Genomic DNA, 23,403 nt, shown 5'->3' on the forward strand with positions numbered 1-23,403 from the left:
AAACAGTGATAAATTCACAAAAACAAACTTATCACTGGTTTACTACTGGTTTAAACAAATTTGTCACTGATTTATCACTAGTTTAAACAAATTTATCACTGGTTTAAATAGATTTATTACTAGGATCTTCCCCCAATATACAAAGAGAGAGAGAGAGAAGACCCGGAGGCAAAGAGCCTAGATCCTAGATCTAGAGGTGGAGGCGGGCGGTGGTCGGTAATGATGGTGGAACTGAAGGCGAAGACATTGGTGGAGGTGGAAGCAATGGTGAAAGTGGAAGAAGATGCCGATTGAGGTCGCCGACAATGACGATAGTGGATGTGGCGGTGGTCGGCAACGGTAAAGATGGTGACGGTCATTGATGGTGGAATGTGTAGAGACGGAGCTTCTTTTTTTCTTTTTCTTTTTTTTCATCTTTCATTTCACAGATCTGGATATAAAACATGAGGGCAAAAATGGAATAAACAAAAATGTTCAGGACCTATAGGCAAAAGAGTTTCATTAAGGACCGGTTGAATAATAACCCTTGAAAATAGGACTGGCCGTAAAAATTCCTTTTAATATTTAGAAAGCGAGAGACCTATCAAAAGGAAATACACTATACTCCCAATGGTTAAAACGTACAACAATACAATCATTTAATATATTGTTCCAATTGAGAATGATTTTTTAATAATTATATATATAAAAATATGCAAAAAAACAAAACAAATAAAATTGTTTTTATATTAATTTTTTTTACTAAAATTCTAAATTTCCAAATATAGTGTTAGTGGATTCAAATCTTTGGACAATCATTTTATGTATTATACCAAAAATTAAATTTTTATATAATTTTTTTTCTTCTAAACACACATTAATATGTACTAAAGGAATATTATTTTTTTAGTATTAGTGTTTGAATGTTATTGTAAGCGACCTCTACCGGCCAATGTTACAACATATGCGTGGTGAGACTCTGGCTAGATTTATAATCTGTTATTTTCATCATCCCTTTTCGATTATTGTCTTCCAAGGGGAGAGGGGGTGTCAATTCAACCTCCCTCTGTTTTTTTCCCTCTCACCCCTGTTTTTGATCTTTCTTACACTTGTTGAGCATGTATTTCTTTCTCTCACTTCCTCCTCTAGTTCGATCTACACCTTTTGCACCTCGTCTAGCAAGGCATTAGCAATAGTTTTGTATTTCGATGAGGTTGATTGTCGATCGAAACAGATTTGTTGCGAGAGAGGTTGAGTTCTGATCTGTTCTTTTTTATTATTGTATTTAGATTGTTGTAGTGGTAGTGGCTGTGGGTGCTGTGTGTTTGTGCAATATTATTCGGTTGTTGTCGTGGTTGTTGGTTATGTGCTTCTTGTTTTTTGGGATTGCAAATATATTGAAAAAGACATTTTCTCCTCAACTTTACATCATTTTCGTTGAATCTATCAACATTTAGATATAGATTTTTTTGCAACCATAGTATGGAACTCGGGTGGCAGCTGTGCATTTTGTACAATAGTCACTGTTGTCTAGTTGTTTGAGTTCACTTTGGGTTCTATTTTGGCCGGAAAAGTTTTTGTTTTTTTTTTTTTTTTTTTTTTTTTTGGCAATTGCCACCTGTTATTTGAAAAAAAAAATTTGTTTTTGATATTTTTTAAATGTAAAAATTATTTTTTTAGACTAAAATGACAAACTATTTGGCCATTTATTTAAATTAACAAAGAAAATTTAAAATAAAAATTAATTTGTCACTGTAATTTTAAAAAAATAAAATAACATTTTTAAACAAAACAATCAAAAGTAATTTTAAAACACTAGTTGAATATTTTTTTTAACAAAAAATATTATATATTTTTAATATTTTAAATAAAAAATATTTTTGGAATTTTTTAAATAAAAAATTTATTTTTTTTCAATAATTATTTTTTAAAATTGAATTTTAAAAAGAGTTTGGTCATGAGTTTTGAATAGAATTTTAAATAGAGTTTGAGTTGTGTTTTTGGTCATGAGTTATAAGCTTTTGAATTGAGTTTTGAAAACATAACCAAACAACTTTTTTTATTTTAAAACTCATTTCAAAAATTTAAAACATTTTTCAAAACTCATAACCAAACAAATTTTCTCTTTTCAAGTTATGATTCAACAACTCATAAACTCAAAATATAATTCCATTCTCAAATTATGATTCTAAAACTAAACCAAACGCTACCTACAATTCTCTAGAAATAGAACAGGAGTCCTAGATTATTCAATGGTAGCCATATAAGAACTCAATTGAAGAAGCTAACGGAAGATAAGAGGTTGGGTGAAGAAGAAGACAAAGAGATTAGAGAGAAACTAATGGCAAAGCTCCCATATAATCTCCCGCTTTCACTCTCTCAAGAACTAAGAATTATGAAGAGTTATCTAAGTGAATTCTCATTCTCTTTTGAAAGCAATGGGTGAGTGCTTTATATGGAAACTCAAAAGCTACCCTCTGAGGGAGAGGTAATCGATCAAGATTGAGTCCAAGCTCTAGGTTTTTTTAGAACCCTTTTGAGAATAATGTTCCACATCGCCTTAGAGGGACTCGCACTTCCACCTTATAAGTGCACTGGCTCCCTTCACCTGTTACGAGGCCTTTTCCCCAGAGGAAAAACAAAGCTGTGAGGGCCGACCCCCAGAGGACTACCCAAAGCAGACAATATCGTGGCATGACGCGAGAGGACAAACGTTGCAAATTAGGCACTAGAAGGAGGGTCGTTCGGCAAACTCTCCCGCTATTGCGGTCCAGTACGTTGGGGGGTTATGATGAGGACAATGTCCCACATCGCTTGGGAGGGACTCCCACTTCTACCTTATAAGCGCACTGGCCCCTCCACCTGTTACGAGGACTTTTCCCCAGAGGAAAAACAAAGCCGTGAGGGCCGACCCCCAGAGGGCTGCCCAAAGCAGATAATATCGTGGCAGGGCGCGAGAGGACAGACGTCGTGAATTTGGGGTTGAGGGACAGATCTTGTCATCCACCCCTCATGGCTTTGTTCCTCCTCGGGGGAGAAGACCTTCGCGACGTCTGTCCTCTCACACCCTGCCACGATATTGTCCTCTTTGGACAGCCCTCTGGGGGTCGAGCCTCATGGCTTTGTTTTTCCTCTGGGGAAAAAGGCCTCGTAATAGGTGGAGGGGGGCAGTGCGCTTATAAGGTAGAAGTGGGAATCCTTCTTAGGCGATGTGAGACATTGGCCTCATCAATTATTATTATTATGGTCTCAATTCGAAGATGAGCGAGTGAATGTGTGTAGCTTTTTGGGTAAAATCTTCCATTCTTTGATCTTTTTTAGTCCTTCTTATTATGATTGCATTTGCATTTTGTTTGGAGATGGGTTTTTGGTGAGAACAGAGTCGGAGTGCAGTGGTGGTGGAGGGATGGGAATGACTGGCGGAGGCTGTGAGGAGAAGATATTTGTGTCGGTGAGGTTGAGGCCTTTGAATGAGGAGACTGCAAGGAACGATCTGTGTGATTGGGAATGCATCAATGAAGATACCATCATTTTCAAGAACTGTAATCTTCCACTTCCAGATCGTTTCATGTACTCAACTGCCTACACTTTTGGTATGCTAATTTACTTCTCTTCATTTTTTGTGTGAATTTTTTATGTGTATGTGTTGTTTTTGAGTGTTTAAATTTAAGACTGTGTGGGGATCTTTGATTTGATTTGATTTGATCTGGGTAGTAATGTGTGGAGTGAGAAGGAAATGATGGTGAAATGTGAATGAATGAAGTATAAATTAATTTATTTTATTTTTTACATTTTCATTCTATTTTCTCTTTGCTTCATAATTCTCTATCCAAATTAAGATCCAAGACTAGAAGTTTGTGTTAAACTATGTGGGTAATTTTATTTTATTTTATTTATTTATTTATTTTTTTTGTGGGAGAGAATTTGAGCCATTATTTGAGCTAAAATCTGCAACATTTGCTGTGGTTGATGATTCAAATCTGAAATGTCTGAAAATAGGAAACCATTTTTGTTCTTTCTTCATTTAGCCGATTCTATTGGAGTTTTCCTTGTAAAACTATTCCTTCCAGGAGGGTTCAAATTTAGGGTCTTTAATTCTTTTACATTAGTATTTATTTATTTAAAATTAAATTAATAGTGTAGAACAGACTTTATTCCCAAATTATGTTAGAACGTGGTTAGTAACTCGCACGCAAAAAATAAATATTGCTAACCACACTTTTTATATAATGTGAAAAGGTAGTTCAGATAGTGGTATCTGTTAAGTAAAAAACGTGATTAACAATCGCATTTTTTAAGAAGTATGATTGCTAATCATGTTTTCCTGTAGTTTGAGAATATAGTGTGTCCATACACTATTTGTTTAATTTTGAATAAAAGAACTGTAAAAGGGTTGAAGGCCTTCAAATTCAGGTCTGTCTGGGTAACAATTTTACAGAATCTATTGCCACAGTTAAGTTGTGAAGTTTCTTGTTAAACGTAAAGCTTTGCATATGGTTCAGTATGTTAGATTTGAGAAACCTAAGTTTGAATGCTACTTACGAAGAATTATTGTTACAATTTCATATCAGCATTGGTGTCATGGCTTGGATACTCGTGTTGATCTTTCTTTTTCTTTTTTTTCACTGTTAGACAGAGTATTTAGGAGTGACTGCTCCACAAAGGAGGTGTATGAGAAAGAAGCCAAGGACGTTGCTCTTTTAGTTGTCAGTGGTATTAACTGTGAGTATTATTTCTCTTTGCTTCTCCATTTTTCCTGATATTGAGAATTTCACTTGAATTCCATTGACAATTTTCTTTATGTCAAATAATGGGCATAAATTTCAGCTACTGTTTTTGCATACGGACAAACAAGCAGTGGGAAGACATTCACGATGATGGGAATTACTGAGTATGCCGTAGCAGATATTTATTATTATATAATAGAGAAGGTAATTAAGAAACTACTAATATTCACTGTTTCTCACTACTTGATGTTTCTGCATTCTATTATAGTACTCTGTTCCTTGGGCTTTCTCCTAAGAAGCACCAATACTTCTAAGAAGATGGCATGTCCATGTCGGACACTAACACTCATTTGATACTCCCCAATGCGTGTTGGACCTGACATGCATTGGATATTTGAAGGACACACAGAGCCACCTCTTAGACATAGATGAAACACATTATAAGTTTAAAAGAAAAACAAAATAGTTTTATGCCTATTAGCAAAACTTTAGGAATTAATGTTATGTTGCATTTTTTTTAATTATTATTTTTGATAAAATATTCATATATATAATAAATGACATATAAAACTATATATTTTGCATGTGTCACACATGTGTTGTCTTGCTTTTTTGAAAATTTTCAGCGCCAGCGTGTATTTGTGTCATGTTGCATGTCAGTGCTTATGCTTCTTAGGCTTCACCTGTTTGTTGCTTACATGTTTGTTTTATTTGTAGCACAATGAAAGAGAATTTCTTTTGAAGTTCTCTGCTATGGAGATTCACAATGAATCTGTCAGGGACCTCCTCAGCACAGATAGTACTCCACTTAGACTTCTAGATGATCCCGAGGTCAATTACTTTCTTGGTCGACTAAATAATTAGTATTTGATATTTTTCCATTATGCTTAATTCTTAGCTATTCACACAGAGGGACAGTTATTGAGAAACTCACAGAGGAACCTTGTCACGACCCAAACCTGACCCCATGGGTTTAGCACCGAAGGCCTGCTTAACAGTAATACAGTAAAACAGAGTACAGGGCCTGGCGGAAGCCAATACAGTAAATAAACAGTGTCCAATGAGCTGTGCCAGTCAGTATGCAAAAGACTTTTCATTCATATATACGTAAACAATACAGAACAGTACTGTACATATATTTACATGCATTCAGAATAGGGACTCCATCCCTTATAGAGTAGTACAGTACAGTGCTATCAGTCTATACAGTTCACAAAACAGATACAGAGACAGAAGGGGGAAATAAAAGATCCCTAGCCATAGCACGGCAGGCTCGGAACCTCGCAGTGAGGCACATAGGTTGGCTTGACAAAACTGGAGTTAACCCCGACGCTTCTAGTTGCGGTCTGGTGCCTGGACACCTACATATATATATATGAGCAGTGAGCTAAAGCCCAGTGAATAACACAATGCGTAAAGGGGTTAAGAATGAATGTCCTTATAGTAATGAAAACAGTTCATTAAATCAGCATTTCAGTCGTTCAGTCAGTGCAGTCATATGTGGTACATCTATTAGCATAACAGTACAGTAAACAGCAGGTCTTAAAAGACCGAGCAGCAAATGATGGCCATCAGTCAGTAACAGTAGTGGTTCCAACGAGGGAACCGGCAGAGATCTCTGTAACAGTAACGGTAAGCAGTAGTTGCTAAGGATGCCACAATACAGTTCAGAATATAGGACATATATTCATTCAATTAACAGTAACAGTTCAGAAAACAGTACAGTTCAATTGTTCAGAAAATAATCATTTCAAACATATCTTTACACAGTTGTTACTCACAGAGTTCTGGGCTACAGTAAGCTAGAGCGTCTCCTCAGAAAGCCAAACCTACACAGTTACAGATTGAACACACACTAAGTTACACAGTTGGGAAAGATAAAGCTTAACCCTAATTTGCCTCGGCGTGTTCTACATCTATATCCTCATTAAGATGTCTTAAACTAGGCCTAAGAATGCCTAGAACGAGATGAGGATGCAAAGATGCACTTGGAGAAGCATTTACAGACTTTTCAGAAAACAGAGGTCACGCTCGCGCGTAGGTTACCCCGCTCGAGCAGACATGCAAACAAAGGTTTCCGCTCGAGCGTAGACTTACCCGCTCGAGCGTTCTGCAAAACAGTCAAAAGTGCTGCATAGGTGAAAATCACGCTCGATTGGGTGCTCGACACCCGCTCGAGCATGAGACACACTATCCCGCTCGAGCGTTAATTATTCCGCTCGAGCGGACTTCAAAACAGAACAAAATGCTGGGAGCACGATTTCCACGCTCGAGCGCCAGTCACCCCGCTCGAGCGTGAGTCCAAATTCTGGAAATTCCAGATTTGAACCTCAAGCTCAAAACCAAGTTTAAATGCATCAAAACCAATCCTCTTGGGCTGAATTTCCAGAAAACACTTGTAAACATATAGAATGACATGATTTCAAGCTCAATTTAAGAAATCAAAGCCTAAGGGTGTTTAATTCAAACTCAATTTCAACCAATTTTCATGAACATGGTGAACATGCAACATGCATGAATTCAAACCAATTCAAAGCTTCAATTTCATGCTCTAGTGAGCCAAATCTTTCAAAAACATGATGAGTTCATGGTCTTTTGTAAAAATATGAGCATGCATGTACAATTTTATGGAAGACAACTTCAAAACTTCAGAATAAAGGCATGCATGCATGAACTAGGCTCCAATTCAACATACATGGACCAATTCAAGGCTCAAATCACTAGAGGCTCAAGAACTAAGCATGAACAAGTTCAAATACATCAATAGAAGGTTAAATTCTCATACCTAAGTCTTGAATTCTAGGCAAGGAAGCTCAATTATGCAAATTTATACTTCAATCCCTTCAATTTCCAAGCAAATCTACAAGTGAACTCAATTTCTCACTCTCACTCTCTCTATGGTCGGTTGTGTGCAAGAAATGGGGGAAGAAATGTTTTGTTTGAGTGTATGAGAAGATCAAAAAGGCTCAAGTAGTGGGCCATTTAAGTGGCAAAATGGTAAATAAGGCCAACTATGCAATTTAACTCATTCCAATCTAATTTAATCATACCTAATCAGTTTTCAGATAATTACACCATAAAATAACATAAATTACGATGATCATAAAATACTAATCGGTTTCCGGTTCGGCCGCCGATAAGGCCTTCAATTCGCAAATTTAAACATAAAAACACAAACAGATAGTCAAACAATCAAACAGATAGACATACAATTGAACAGATATACTCAGTCAATTCAGTTTCAATTTCAGTCAGTCAATTCAGTAGTTTATTCAGTTCACTTATCAGTCATAATCAGTTCAGTTTAACGGTAATCAGTAGTTTATCGGTAAATAGTGACGAGGGTTATTACAGTCTCCCCTCCTTAAAAAGAGTTTAGTCCTCTAAACTCGAATTACCTTCATTCTGGAAGAAAACAGGATTTAGTGGAAACAGTTCAGGATATCTTTTAGCCATGTCATCTTCCCTTTCCCAAGTGGCATACACGCCACCATGGTTCTGCCAGTCAACTTTCACTAACGGGATCTCTTTGTTCCTCAACTTCTTGATCCGTCTGTTTACAATCTGAATGGGCCGTTCCTCGTAAGTGTAGTCGTCACTCAGCACTACACGAGTCGGCTCTATCACATGGAAAGGATCCCGGAGGTAATCCCTCAACATAGAGATGTGGAAGACGTTATGCATATGCTCCATTTCAGGAGGAAATGCAACTTGATACGCCACCGGATTGACTTTCTCAATAATCTCATATGGTCCGACATATCTTGGCGCTAACTTGCCTTTGACTCCGAAGCGAGTCTGGCCTTTCATCGGTGTCACTTTCACAAACACGTGATCACCCACTTCATACTCTCTGTCTCGTCTTCTAACATCAGCATAACTTTTCTGTCTGCTCTGAGCGATTTTCAGTCTCTGTTGTATCAGTTTCACTTTCTCAGTTGTTTCGTATACAATCTCGGGCCCAAGCAAAGGCCCATCTCCAACTTCTGCCCAGCAAATCGGAGATCTACATTTTCTGCCATACAATGCCTCAAAATACACCATACCAATACTTGAATGGTAGCTGTTGTTGTAGGCGAATTCAGCCAATGGCAAATAGCTTTCCCAGTTTCCCTGAAAATCAAGGACACACATTCTCAGTAAATCCTCCAGAGTCTGGATGGTCCTTTCTGATTGACCATCTGTTTGAGGATGATAGGCACTACTTAGTCTCAGTTCGGTACCCAATGCAGTCTGTAGGCTTTGCCAAAATCTCGATGTAAACTTCGAGTCTCTATCAGAAACAATGGACAAAGGCACTCCATGCAGTCTAACAATCTCATCAATATAAATCACGGCCAATTTATCCGCATTATAAATTGTTTTGACAGGTAAGAAGTGAGTAGATTTAGTCAGTCTATCAACAATAACCCAAATTGAGTTCATACCTTTGCTGGAGCGAGGCAATCCCACAATAAAATCCATGGTGATGTGTTCCCACTTCCACTCCGGTATTGGTAAGGGCTGCAATAAGCCTGCGGGTCGTTGATGTTCGGCCTTGACTTGTTGGCAATGAAGACATTTTGATACAAAATCAACAATTTCTTTCTTCATTCCTGGCCACCAGAAATTCAGTTTCAAGTCTTGATACATTTTCGTATTCCCTGGATGGATAGACAATTTTGAGTTGTGGCCCTCTTGCAGAACTTTTCTTTTTAGTTCAGTATCGTTCGGTACACACAGTCTTTCTTGAAATCTCAATACATTATTTTCAAACTTGAACCCCGGTCTCGGTTTAGTTTCCCTTTCTTCGATGATCTTCTTCAAGAAGTCATCCAATTGCTGTTTCTCTTTAATCTCTTCAATCAGTGCCGATTGAGCAGAAATAGTAGCTAAGGTTCCACCTTGTTCTCGTATAACAATTTCTATATCAGATTTTTCAAGGTCACAAAGCAACTCTTTCTTTCTGGTAAGCAAACATGCTGAGTTTCCAGTCGATTTCCGACTCAATGCATCGGTAACGGTGTTGGCTTTTCCCGGATGGTACAAAATCTGTAGGTCATAGTCTTTAATCAGTTCTAGCCATCTCCGCTGTCTCATGTTCAGTTCTTTCTGTGTGAAGAAATATTTCAAACTCTTGTGGTCGGTATATACTTCACATGTTGCCCCATACAGATAGTGACGCCAGATTTTCAGTGCAAATACTACTGCAGCAAGTTCCAGATCATGGGTCGGGTAGTTTTTTTCATGCGGTCTCAGTTGTCGGGAAGCATAGGCAATTACTCTCCCATTCTGCATTAAAACACACCCCAAACCCTTATGAGAAGCATCACTAAATATGGTAAAACCATCCGTACCTGAAGGTAAGGTAAGAACTGGTGCAGTCACGAGTCGAGTCTTCAACTCTTGAAAGGCTGATTCCCTTTGGTTAGTCCAGTCAAATGATATCTCCTTCTGTGTCAGTTGAGTTAATGGTAAGGCAATTTTGGAGAAATCTTTGACAAATCTTCTGTAATACCCGGCTAGTCCCAAAAAGCTTCGAACTTCTGTCCAATTTGTTGGTCTAGGCCAGTTCACTACAGCTTCAATTTTCTGTGGATCAACAGAAATTTCGTCTTTGCTAACAACATGCCCCAAAAACATAACATGATCAAGCCAAAATTCACGTTTAGACAGTTTAGCGTAAAGTTTCTGTTCTCTTAGGGTTTGTAGGGCAAGTCTCAGATGATGTTCATGTTCTTCTATACTTTTGGAGTAAACTAGTATGTCATCAATGAATACAACAATAAATTCATCAAGGTACGGTTTAAAGATTCTGTTCATTAGGTCCATAAATGCAGCAGGTGCATTGGTAACTCCGAAAGGCATAACTAAAAATTCATAATGCCCATACCTCGTTCGGAAGGCAGTTTTGTCTATGTCTTCTGGTTTAACTTTCAGTTGATGATATCCGGATCTGAGATCAATCTTAGAAAACACTTGCGCTCCTTGTAACTGATCGAATAAGTCATCAATACGTGGCGATGGGTATTTATTTTTCACAGTTACCTTGTTCAGTTCACGGTAGTCAATGCACAGTCTCAGTGCGCCGTCTTTCTTCTTCACAAATAAAACAGGAGCACCCCAAGGCGAAGTGCTAGGCCTAATGAACTTCTTATCTAACAGTTCCTGCAATTGCACTTTCAATTCCTTCAGTTCAGTTGGAGCCATTCAGTAAGGAGCTTTAGATACTGGCTGCGTTCCCGGAATTACATCAACGGTGAATTCAATCTCTCTGTCAGTCAAATCCCCTGGTAGATTATCTGGAAAAACATCTGGGAATTCGTTAACTATGGGAATATTGTTCACATTAGCAATACCGTCAGTAGGTACAGTCAATACAGAACACAGATATCCTTTACATCCCTTTCTAATCAATTTAACAACTTTCACGAATGAGATCAGATATGGGAGAGGTACTACTCCAACCCCATTAAACACAAATTCAGGCAAACCAGGTGGACGGAAAACTACTTGTTTCGTTACACAGTCTATGGTGGCATGTTATTTCGTTAACCAGTCCATCCCCAATATAACATCGAAATGGTCAATGTTCAGTGACAGTAAATCAATAAACAGATGTGCATCTCCAACAATAATTTCACATGCAGGATACATATATGCACAGGTCATAGATTCCCTAATGGGTGATGATACAGCTAACAGATAATTCATGGGTTCTAATGGTCTATTCAGTTTTCGCGAAAAAGCATGCGACACATATGAATGCGTAGACCCCGAATCAATTAGTACATAAGCATTTTGGGTACAGATAGAGAGAATACCTAACACAACGGTCTTAGTATTCTGCACGTCTCCCGGTACTAGGGCGAATACTCAGCCCTGCCTCATAGGCTCTTTCCCGGTAGCTTTGGGGTTCGATTTTGGTGCAACAGTCGATGCTGCCACGCTTGGCGTAGCTTTACTACTGGCTTGTGGAGCAGAAGGGCAGTCTTTAACCATGTGGCCCACCTTGCCACATCTGTAACAAGCTCCAGATATTTTGTAACAGACCCCCTTGTGCTTCTTGCCACACTCAGAACAGGGTGGTATGAAACCACTTCCTTGGCTGGGGCTAGTTGTTGACCCCGTATTCTGTTTCTTATTCAATGGGTTATGCTTGCCTTTCTTAAATTTGAAACCCTGCCTTTTACCCCGCCATTCAGACGCTGGTGTTTCGGTTTTCAGTGCCTCGATGTTTAATTCAGCCATCAAGGCTTGGTCAAGAACATTTACATAGTTTGGTAGCTTCAGAACATTAATTCTGTCAAGAATTGCAACATTAAGGCCACCTTCGAACTTTCTGGCCTTCTTGTAATCAGTGTCCACCATATGCGGTGCATATCTCGCAAGCTCGGTGAACTATGTTTCATATTCAGCAACGGACATTGTGCCCTGTTTCAGCTGTTCAAACTCAGTCACCTTTCTATCCCTAACACACTGAGGGAAATACTTCTCGAAGACGGCTCCCTTGAATTGAGCCCATGTCATAACTGTATTTTCATTACGGATAAGCATCCACCACCTTCTAGCTTCCTCTTGTAGAGTAAAGGTAGCCAACAGTACTTTGTGTGCCTTGGAGCACGGGAATACTTCAAATAATTTTTCAGTCTCAAGAACCCACGCTTCAGCTTTTAACGGTTCAAGGCCTCCCTGAAAGGATGGCGGTTTCATCTTGCTGAACTTATGGGTGAGAGCTATTATGTCCCCATCATTAACGTTAGTATTCTGTTTTGATACAGCCGGAGGAGGATGTGGGGGCTATTGATTCTGTTGCTGGTCTAATCTTTCAGTTATCAGTTCCATCATCCGTTCCAGTCTGGCCATTCTGGCCTCAGAGGATGAGGATTCGGTTGCAGTGTTTGCATTATCTATTTCACTATAAGCAGTTATAAGAATTATCAATATAGGCAGTCCTTGTTTATACAGGTTCATACTTTAACATATATTCAGTCAGTCATATCACACACTTATCATGCTCATGTAACGCCCTAATCACTTTTCTAGGACACTCTATAGCTCATTTGGACACGTGTGTGCGGTATAACTCGTGTTAAACGTCGCCCTGATACCACTCTGTCACGACCCAAACCCGGCCCCATGGGTTTAGCACCGTAACCGGCCAGTAATCCGAGATTACCGAAAGCCTGCTTAACAGTAATACAGTAAAACAGAGTACAGGGCCTGGCGGAAGCCAATACAGTAAATAAACAGTGTCCAATGAGCTGTGCCAGTCAGTATGCAAAAGACTTTTCATTCATATATACGTAAACAGTACAGAACAGTACTGTACATATATTTACATGCATTCATAATAGGGACTCCATCCCTTATAGAGTAGTACAGTACAGTGCTATCAGTCTATACAGTTCACAAAACAGATACAGAGACAGAAGAGGGAAATAAAAGACCCCTAGCCATAGCATGGCAGGCTCGGAACCTCGCAGTGAGGCACATAGGTTGGCTTGACAAAACTAGAGTTAACCCCGACGCTCCTAGCTGCGGTCTGGTGCCTGGACACCTACATATATATATGAGTAGTGAGCTAAAGCCCAGTGAATAATACAATACGTAAAGAGGTTAAGAATTAATGTCCTTATAGTAATGAAAACAGTTCATTAAATCAGCATTTCAGTCGTTCAGTCAGTGCAGTCATATGTGGTACATCCATTAGCATAACAGTACAGTAAACAGCAGGTCTTAAAAGACCGAGCAGTAAATGATGGCCATCAGTCAGTAACAGTAGTGGTTCCAACGAGGGAACCGACAGAGATCTCTGTAACAGTAACGGTAAGCAGTAGTTGTTAAGGATGCCACAATACAGTTCAGAATATAGGACATACATTCATTCAATTAACAGTGACAGTTTAGAAAGCAGTACAGTTCAATTGTTCAGAAAATAATCATTTCGAACATATCTTTACACAGTTGTTACTCACAGAGTTCTGGGCTACAGTAAGCTAGAGCGTCTCCTCAGAAAGCCAAACCTACACAGTTACAGATTGAACACACTCTAAGCTACACAGTTGGGAAAGATAAAGCTTAACCCTAATTTGCCTCGGCGTGTTCTACATCTATATCCTCATTAAGATGTCTTAAACTAGGCCTAAGAATGCCTAGAACGAGATGAGGATGCAAAGATGCACTTGGAGAAGAATTTATAGACTTTTCATAAAACAGGGGTCACGCTCGCGCATAGGTTACCCCGCTCGAGCGGACATGCAAACAAAGGTTTCCGCTCGAGCGTAGACTTACCCGCTCGAGCGTTCTGCAAAACAGTCAAAAGTGCTGCATAGGTGAAAATCACGCTCGATTGGGTGCTCGACACCCGCTCGAGCATGAGACACACTATCCCGCTCGAGCGTCAATTATTCTGCTCGAGCGGACTTCAAAACAGAACAAAATGCTGGGAGCACGATTTCCACGCTCGAGCGCCAGTCACCCCGCTCGAGCGTGAGTCCAAATTCTGGAAATTCCATATTTGAACCTCAAGCTCAAAACCAAGTTTAAATGCATCAAAACCAATCCTCTTGGGCTGAATTTCCAGAAAACACTTGTAAACATATAGAATGACATGATTTCAAGCTCAATTTAAGAAATCAAAGCCCAAGGGTGTTTAATTCAAACTCAATTTCAACCAATTTTCATGAACATGGTGAACATGCAACATGCATGAATTCAAACCAATTCAAAGCTTCAATTTCATGCTCTAGTGAGCCAAATCTTTCAAAAACATGATGAGTTCATGGTCTTTTGTAAAAATATGAGCATGCATGTACAATTTTATGGAAGACAACTTCAAAACTTCAGAATAAAGGCATGCATGCATGAACTAGGCTCCAATTCAACATACATGGACCAATTCAAGGCTCAAATCACTAGAGGCTCAAGAACTAAGCATGAACAAGTTCAAATACATCAATAGAAGGTTAAATTCTCATACCTAAGTCTTGAATTCTAGGCAAGGAAGCTCAATTATGCAAATTTATACTTCAATCCCTTCAATTTCCAAGCAAATCTACAAGTGAACTCAATTTCTCACTCTCACTCTCTCTATGGTCAGTTGTGTGCAAGAAATGGGGGAAGAAATGTTTTGTTTGAGTGTATGAGAAGATCAAAAAGGCTCAAGTAGTGGGCCATTTAAGTGGCAAAATGGTAAATAAGGCCAACTATGCAATTTAACTCATTCCAATCTAATTTAATCATACCTAATCAGTTTTCAGATAATTACACCATAAAATAACATAAATTACGATGATCATAAAATACTAATCGGTTTCCGGTTCGGCCGCCGATAAGTCTTTCAATTCGCAAATTTAAACATAAAAACACAAACAGATAGTCAAACAATCAAACAGATAGACATACAATTGAACAGATATACTCAGTCAATTCAGTTTCAATTTCAGTCAGTCAATTCAGTAGTTTATTCAGTTCACTTATCAGTCATAATCAGTTCAGTTTAACGGTAATCAGTAGTTTATCGGTAAATAGTGACGAGGGTTATTACAAACCTCCTAGGGACTGGAATCATGTAATGGAACTCCTCTCCATCTGCGACGGTAAGATATTCTTTAGTCATCTGACTTTTACTAGATGATCGTGACTGCATATTTAAATGTCTTGGTGCATTCATGAAGCTCAAAGACAAATTAGGGCAAACTGCCTTGAATGAAACAAGCTCCAGATCTCATCAAATAATCAGATTGGTAGGAATGTTGTTTTCTTGAATGATTGTTCTAAACATAGCTTATTGTTCTTTCCATTCAATTGACTAATGGGTTTTTGCAGACAATTGAAAGTTCTGCTCGGCAATTTTTGGGCAAGGACAACTTAAGCACCCTTACAGCTGCTGTGGAATGGATCGTCAAGTGTTTGTTAGATTAATTTGGATGGTTATTAAGATGTTAATATATACCATGTTGAGCTATATTAATATTTTTTTGATACATTCTATGTATAATTTTGTTGATCTTGGGGGAAGTGAGCGTACATCTCAATCATTATCAGCTGGCACCAGGCTAAAAGCGGGTTGCCACATAAATCGTAGTTTGCTGACCCTGGGAACTGTTATCCGCAAGCTAAGGTTAGCTAGTTTTTCAATTTTTTTAATCATGTTGATAATGAAACTAACTTGAAGTCATTGCTTGAAAAGTTACTGGTGCTATAGCCTATATGTATGAGAACTGAATTCTACACTTGATTATCCGATCCTTCAGATTTAGAAAGCTGTGACAGAGCTTTAGAGCTCCAGCGGTGAAGTTTTAAGGTGTGGCATTGCTAAACTAGCACAGTTCAGCAAAAACACTCACTTTTACCATAATTCTAAAGTAGCATAATGCTATTTCCTGTCCAAAACTTAGCACAAGAAATAGCACAATGGTATTTTATACTACACTTTGACCATTTGGCTTTTTCAATAAAATTTACATCTATGCTATTCTATTATAAATTTGTGGGCAATTTGGGCTTAGCCAAGTTCAATTTATTGAGCTCGGGCCAGGCTTGGGCAGACAAGATCGGGTTGGAGGTTGGGTTTGGGCTGGTTTGGGCAACTCTCAACACAACTTGGGTTTGGCCTGAACAATCTCTCAACTTGACTGAACCTGCCCAAGTTGCACCCCTAAACAAAAGCAATATTATCAAAATCTGTAGAAGGCCTGCAAATAATAAAAACCAATAAAGTATATGCAATCCAGTTTTGAGTTATTTATTTGTTTCATCCTTTTCGAATTTTCGCACCAAATGTGAAAAAGTTAGTGACACCTTGATGAGTTCAATGGGCTAATGATCAGATTCAGAGCATTTAGACAAGCAGAAACTAATTTGATGAATAATATCAATATGATGGGAAAAATGAAGACCAAGTAAGTTCACTGAGTGCATCACAATCTGTGAAGCAAGATTGTCAGTAGGATACCAATGCTCCATAAACTCCAATGTCCTGTCTAATCCACAATTACATCTAGAGGCTGACACTCCAACATTTGGCAACCACCAAGTTAAATGCAATGATGTAATGAAATAATTTCCACATGAATATATTTTAATAGGAATTTCCTTCCACAATTAGTTACAAAATGTACTATGTGGTGGAACCTTGAGAATAAATACCCTCATGAGCAGAGTCAATTAAGAATGCCCATCATTTGGGCCAACTCAAAATAATCAAGTCTTTAGAAGATAGGAGATGTTCCACTAAATTTAAGTTCCATCATTCATGATCGTTTACTGTGGTTCAACGCATGGTAAATTATGAACTTTTGTTGTCAATACTAGCACCATCTCTGAGCCAACTATCCTGAAGAAGTATACACAAAATATATTAAGAAGGTATGTGGTATCTTCTGTGAAAGGTTTAGCTTCTAAAAAGCCTCCTCCAAATATGAGAATGAAAATGTATGGGGAGTGCAAGAATGAGGATGAATTCCATGACAATATTTAGCTATTAAGAAATTTGGCCACAGTCACATATTACATTGACGTTTTCTCCACAACAAAATGCTCAAAGCTAGAACATGGAAGGATTGTGAAAGTCCAAACCTCCCTCTGTAACAATAAGGGGTAAAGAGACGATAATTCAATCCAATGGTACATAGGAAAAATCATTATCTAGTTGTCAAGGATTGCATTCATCTATGTTGTGAAAACTATGAGTTGCCTTACTGCTTGGCTTGAACAACAAAGAGAATTGAAACAAAGCTGAACACTCCTTTCACTGAACCATGGACTTTTTGCTCTTTTTTTTCCTATTGATTGTCTTAATAGGAGCAAGAGTCAAATGAATTGTTTTAAAGCAAAAAATCAAGGACTACTTGAATTATCTTCATCAGATTAACTCAAACTTGATTCTGACCATCATCATTTAGGCCATGATTTTCAAATTCGTTGACTGGTAATCACTTATATCAACCAGGTGCTAGTAATGGTTAGTTGTTTATTTTATTAAGACAATGCAGTTGTCAGGATCATACGTCTAATCACTTGGTCGTGCTGCTTTACTCTACATTCTCTCAGATTACTATCATCACTTTTGGCTAGTACACTCCTTTGGGTAATCATGATAATCTTATTACATCAAAGATTTGTTGTTGTGGTCTTTTTAAATCAACATAATGGTTAAATTCTCAGGAATTTTGTGCCTTTAATCCTTTTACCTGCCTTTTCTTTTTCTTGTCTGTGTTTTTTTTTTTTTTTTGGGGTTTGATTGTATGATGTTTCATCCTGAACATTACCATTTGTTGATTGCAAGTTTTGTTATTATTTGTGTTGTCCTATCATTGGGTGCAGCAAGGGAAGAAATGGGCATGTTCCTTTCAGAGATTCTAAGCTAACTCGCATATTGCAATCCTCGTTGGGAGACAATGCTAGAACTGCCATCATCTGTACCATGGGCCCGCGAGAAGTCATGTTGAGCAATCAAGAAATACGCTATTGTTTGCAAGTTGTGCAAAGAAGTAGCAACTAACGCTCAAGTTAATGTAGTCATATTAGATAAAGCATTAGTAAAGCATCTGCAGAAAGAATTAGCTAGGTTGGAGAGTGAACTAAGAAGTCAAGGGCCTACCTTTGTTGCGTCACATTATTCGGCATTGCTGAGAGAGAAAGGCCTTCAGATTGAAAAGGTAATGATTGGGCTTTCATTATCAAATTGCAATACCTCTTCAATAATAATATTGAACGGTTCATAAATTTCTGCGTAATCGTTGCATGAGAATATAAATTTCCAGACTCTTTAAAACCACAATGTGGTACTTCTGAATCTTAAATTAAATTATAGGAAAAATTTCACTTCACCCCCTTGTGGTTTGGCCTATGTGCACATAATCCATTGTCATTTGGAAATAAGCACATAACCCCCTCTAGTTTGTGGACTAAGAAACCCTTGCACATAAGTAACTTGACCATGCAAACCACAAACATTTTTGTCATTTTTTTGGGAGACAATTTACTTTAACCGTCTTTGTTTTAGTCCATGTGCAATTTATCCCTCTGACATTTAGAAATGAGGGCATAACCCCTTTATGTTCTGGCATGTGTTTCACACTTGTTAACTTGGACATAATGCCTGATGGTGCACTTCAGTCCACAAACTACAAGGGGATTATGTGGTTATTTCCAAATGATAGGTTAAACCACATTAGAGGGTAGAGTGAAATTTTCCCTAAATTATGTCACATGATCACATCCACTAGAGTGAGTTAGTTTGGCAACCATAAGTGTAATCTTTGCTGTTAAACCCTTATTTCTGTGTGCATCCTTCTCCATCATTTCTAATTAATTCCATTTTTTCTTTTAGGTTGCATAACTTCCATTCCATTTCACTGTCTGTTTGTCATATTAAGCCTTTCGTATATTTCTCGTTCTGCACGGAACATGCAAAAAGAATATTCTTGGTCTATTTACTCATTTCTAATCTTTATTCGTTGTCTTGCTTCTAATCCTTTGACAATGTCATTTCAATTTTGGTTGGATTTTTAGAAGGACTTTTGTGATCTAAAAGCAGAATGTTTTTGTAACTCTTAGATTATAACAATAGAGGACCAGTTGAAATGTCAACAAAATCCCACCTCAAGAACAATACCAACTTGAAAATATGAGATTTGTTGATGAACCATTTAGTCTAATAACATTTCAAGGATGCGGTTTAGATACTTCATTTGACTTTTACTTCACTGTAAGGGATATCTTTAACAACTTAACCTAACAGAAAATGGTAACTAATTTGGTGTACCATCGTTGACCGGGTCAAGATTCTCTACAATGAATTCTGGACTTCTTCTAGTAATCCAATGGCCTATGTTTAAAGTTAAGCAAAACTATGTCGTTTTAGGATGTATGGTTTTAATGTCATTTTACTTCAGTTTTAACTCAAATTGTTAAATTATGTACTTTGCTAATGTGTCTTGATTTGATAAAAAAACACAAGAAGATCATTGCAGAAGGAAGAAGTAGGCTTAAAAAGTCCAAAGAACCATGGCATTACATATGGAAATTCTTCTAATGTCCGCTTATTTGACTTTTTGATAGCTGTAGGCTTAAAAAGCTCAATCTCAAATGACATTTTTGGGGACAGTTAAGAGTGCACCTTGAGCTACTAACATTTGAAGTATGATTCACGAACATGCTGCAAATTTTTCCATCCATTCAAGAAGCAGCATTTGTCTAATGGGCTCATGCGTTGAATGCCTTTATCTTTTTATTTATATGCTTTTTCTACTTGTGTAGCTGGAGAAGGAGATGATAGATCTGACTGTTCAACGAGACTTAGCTAAATCTCAGGTTCAGGATTTGCTACGACTCGTTGGGGATGAGGAACATTCAATGACACGGGTAACTATAGTTAAATTGTTATACCGAAGCATCCATTCCATCTAGGTGTGCCTTGTTTAGTTGAGTTTATTTATTTTTTCCTTTTGTACTTCTCCAGTTAGGTTTTAATAACTACCCACACTTGCAAGTTCGGAAGTCACCTGAATGTGAAAATCCAGTACCAGATACATCCCCTTTGGCAAGTCCTCACTCCTTGGACATTGGTGTTAGATCAGTCAACAGATATCTTTATTCTTATGGACATAGTGGGAGAAGTTCTGATGATCACTACATACAAATTCTTCTTGAATTTGAAGAGAACTTTGTGCCAAATGATACTTCTCCACAGCTGTTGGTTGGTGCTTCTATGTTTATCCGAAGCAATTCTGGACAGAGTTGGGACATGATTGAAGAAAAAACCAAAGCAGTGTGTTTGGTTTTAGTTTTCTAAATTTAGTTTTTTTAAAACAGAGTTTTTTGTTTTTCGTGTTTTTTTTTTTAGAGAATATTTTTAAAATTTTAAGCATTTTTTTTTTACTTTTTTAGATGCACCTTATTTAGATGTATCAAAAAATTAAAATATTTGTGAAAAAAATATTTTTAAAAATTAATAAATACACAAAAATACGAAAAATATACTGAATTTTTTTTTTTGTTTTTTTGGTATTTAGTTATTTTTTTAAAAAGATTTTTTTTACAAAAATTATACTTTTTAAGTGTATTTGTGTTAGGTGTGTCTAAAAATTAAAAAAATTTCTTAAAATATTAAAAAAATTTAGTAAAAACAAAAAAATATGAAAAACAAGAAAGTAGAATTTTCCGAAAAGTGTTTTCAAAAAACTGAAAACAAACATGATGAATGGAACTTTGGAGGATTTATGCAGGGAAGTTCGATGCATAGAGGCATAAGAATCGAATAGATCATCATCTCCTGAACAAAACACTGAAATCTCTGAATCGATGGTGGCTAGGAGCGGAGATCCAACAGATCACAGATCAGGAGTTCGTGTCACCGCCACTAAAGGAAGATAGTATGTTAAGTTACATCCCCCATTTCGTTGCTCATTCTCATGAAAAACCATCTCCGTGGCCGTTAACAGAGTACATGTCTGGCTCTCAAAGCTTGACGTTAACTAAAAGTAGAAGCTGTAAAGCAAGCCTGATGACTAGCCCATATTCACCATGGTTTGGGAAGGTGGAAAATAATGATAATGAGCACACACCACCAAATGGGTTCTAGAAAGAATTCAGTGGAAGACCTGAGGATATCCGAAGAAGGCTTTATGAATTGAACTATGGTGCCGACATTGAAAGGCTAACAAGAAAAGGTTCTCAATCTTCTATCATGAGTGTTGCTGCTATTGATCTTGAACACACAGAGGCAGAACTTCACCTGATGATAATATTACTAGTGTTAATACATGCATTGTATGAATGGAGGAAAAGGCTGAGCTTCAGCAAGAGAAGCAAGTTGCTGATAATCCAGTGAGTTTTATTTCTATTTTCGGCTTTTATTTTAAATATTTCTGTGAAAAACTATGGCTCAACAGAGTTTATGCTGATGCCAAAGCAGGAATTTGTAAACAAGTTCTAGAGAAACTTTTATGTGTTCTTTTCATTTATCAGTTATATATGACATCATTATTAATTAAGCACAGTGAGAATAGTCAACACCTATTATGCTATGGGGATTCATAATAAATGCACTTTATGATTTACAGCAGTCATTTAGCTAAGCCCCAGTGGCTGAGATTCATGGCTTTGTTCTTCTTGTTGTATCAATAACTTGAGTAGCATAAACACGAACAAGAGACACAATGAAAATGCCAACATGGCGAAGTGTAGGGCATGGACACAACGGTACATGGAAAGGTAATTATGAATATTTTCATATAAAAAATGTACTCTCTTTATTAGTTTGTGCATACAAGGCTCATCAAAAAGTTCATAGCCCACAGTCCGGCCTGAGCTGGTCCTTGGCCTAGTCCTGAAATATGAGCTGGGCTTGGACAAAAGGGTAAGGCCCATGGATTGGCCCATAAGTCCAGCCCGATGGACTACCTAAAACCTAGACCAAAGGCCCATGCACAAGGTAGCTGGTTGTTGTCATGCGTGGCATACCTTGGTTAAAATTTTGACAATTGCCATTTAGGACCCAACTTTGTAACAACGACACTCATTTACACTTCCAAACACACACCCATGACTCTGTCTATGGGTGTGTTTGAAAGTGTAAATGGGTGTGTTCCTATCTTTTCCCCCTTTAGGACCTGCATATATATGGGTGTGTATATATATACTAGCGGTGGATGCAAATGCAATGTGTTTGCAATTTTATATTTAAATTCTTGGATAGTTCGAAGAGTCTTTCGAATTGGCCCTCAGAATTCAAGACGCTCCAAAAGGAAATTATTGAACTTTCGGATGTCTGTAATGTGTCATTGGTCCACAGAACTTACTTCTTCCTGCTATTTAAAGGCGACCCAACAGACTCTATTTATGTGGAAGTGGAGCTCAAGAGGCTATCATTCTTCAAGGATATGTTTTCTCGAGGTAGCAAGAGGGTCATACTCTCTTGCCTGCTTCGAGAGGTAAAATTTATATTCATCTAGTAGGTTGTGGGACCCAAAAAGAAAAATGATCTGCTACTAATATAGGATTCATTTTCCTGCAACTCTCCTTTTGTCATTGTTTGGCCAAACAAAAGGAAAAAGGAAATAGAAGGTTAATTATTCAATAGACCTAGACCACCATGCAGGATTATTTACATGGTGCTCCAACCAATCATGTAGCAAAAAAAATTATGGGCAAGACATACTGACTTACTTTTGTTAAGTGGTTAGGATGACCTACTTAAATGTGTGCTGACAATGCCATATAGTACTTTGGGAGTATCTAATAAGTTTCCAAAGAAAAGAGCCCCAATCTGGTATTTGTTGCAATCATCAAATTGCTTCTTCACCGTGTGGGCATTGACGAATGTCTGCCATTTTTCCTGTGAACATACATTGTTTCATTTTAGTATTGTGATGGGATTTTCTACAAGGGACAGGAGATTGATACATGGAGGTGTGAGTGGGTTTGTGTCCGGTGCAAGTGAAAGTTGTGGCATGGGATACAGCTCTCCTTGCAGCCATTTACACCTTCATTAAAGTATAATTATTTTGAATGGTCTCTACTTCTCTTCTATTTGTCTTTATACCTTTATGTTCAACTAGTTACTGCAACATGGAGACCTCGCATTCAGTTTGATAGGACAAACATGTAGGGCCCATATTGGAATTAAATAATTTCAAATATTTTTTTGATATGCGTTTGGCTTGTGGTTGGTTTGGCAAAAGGGATTGGGACATGATATTTTTAAGAA

General features: G+C 37.7%; 1 pseudogene across 1 annotated transcript; it reads left to right on the top strand.

Annotated features, from left to right (window-relative positions):
* Positions 1–3,038: 3,038 nt before the first annotated feature.
* On the top strand, positions 3,039–21,693 carry LOC114263822 (kinesin-like protein KIN-7G; annotated as a pseudogene). The gene is made up of 13 exons (XR_014366495.1): positions 3,039–3,572; positions 4,612–4,701; positions 4,807–4,910; positions 5,424–5,553; positions 5,619–5,651; positions 5,888–5,891; positions 15,246–15,301; positions 15,372–15,433; positions 15,516–15,580; positions 15,685–15,810; positions 18,015–18,349; positions 19,953–20,057; positions 20,155–21,693. The product of XR_014366495.1 is annotated as a kinesin-like protein KIN-7G (transcript).
* The last annotated feature ends 1,710 nt before the right edge of the window (positions 21,694–23,403 follow it).

Source organism: Camellia sinensis, chromosome 4 (assembly GCF_055761805.1).
Source record: "Camellia sinensis isolate YWXY chromosome 4, ASM5576180v1, whole genome shotgun sequence".
NCBI classification, from domain to species: Eukaryota; Viridiplantae; Streptophyta; class Magnoliopsida; order Ericales; family Theaceae; genus Camellia; species Camellia sinensis.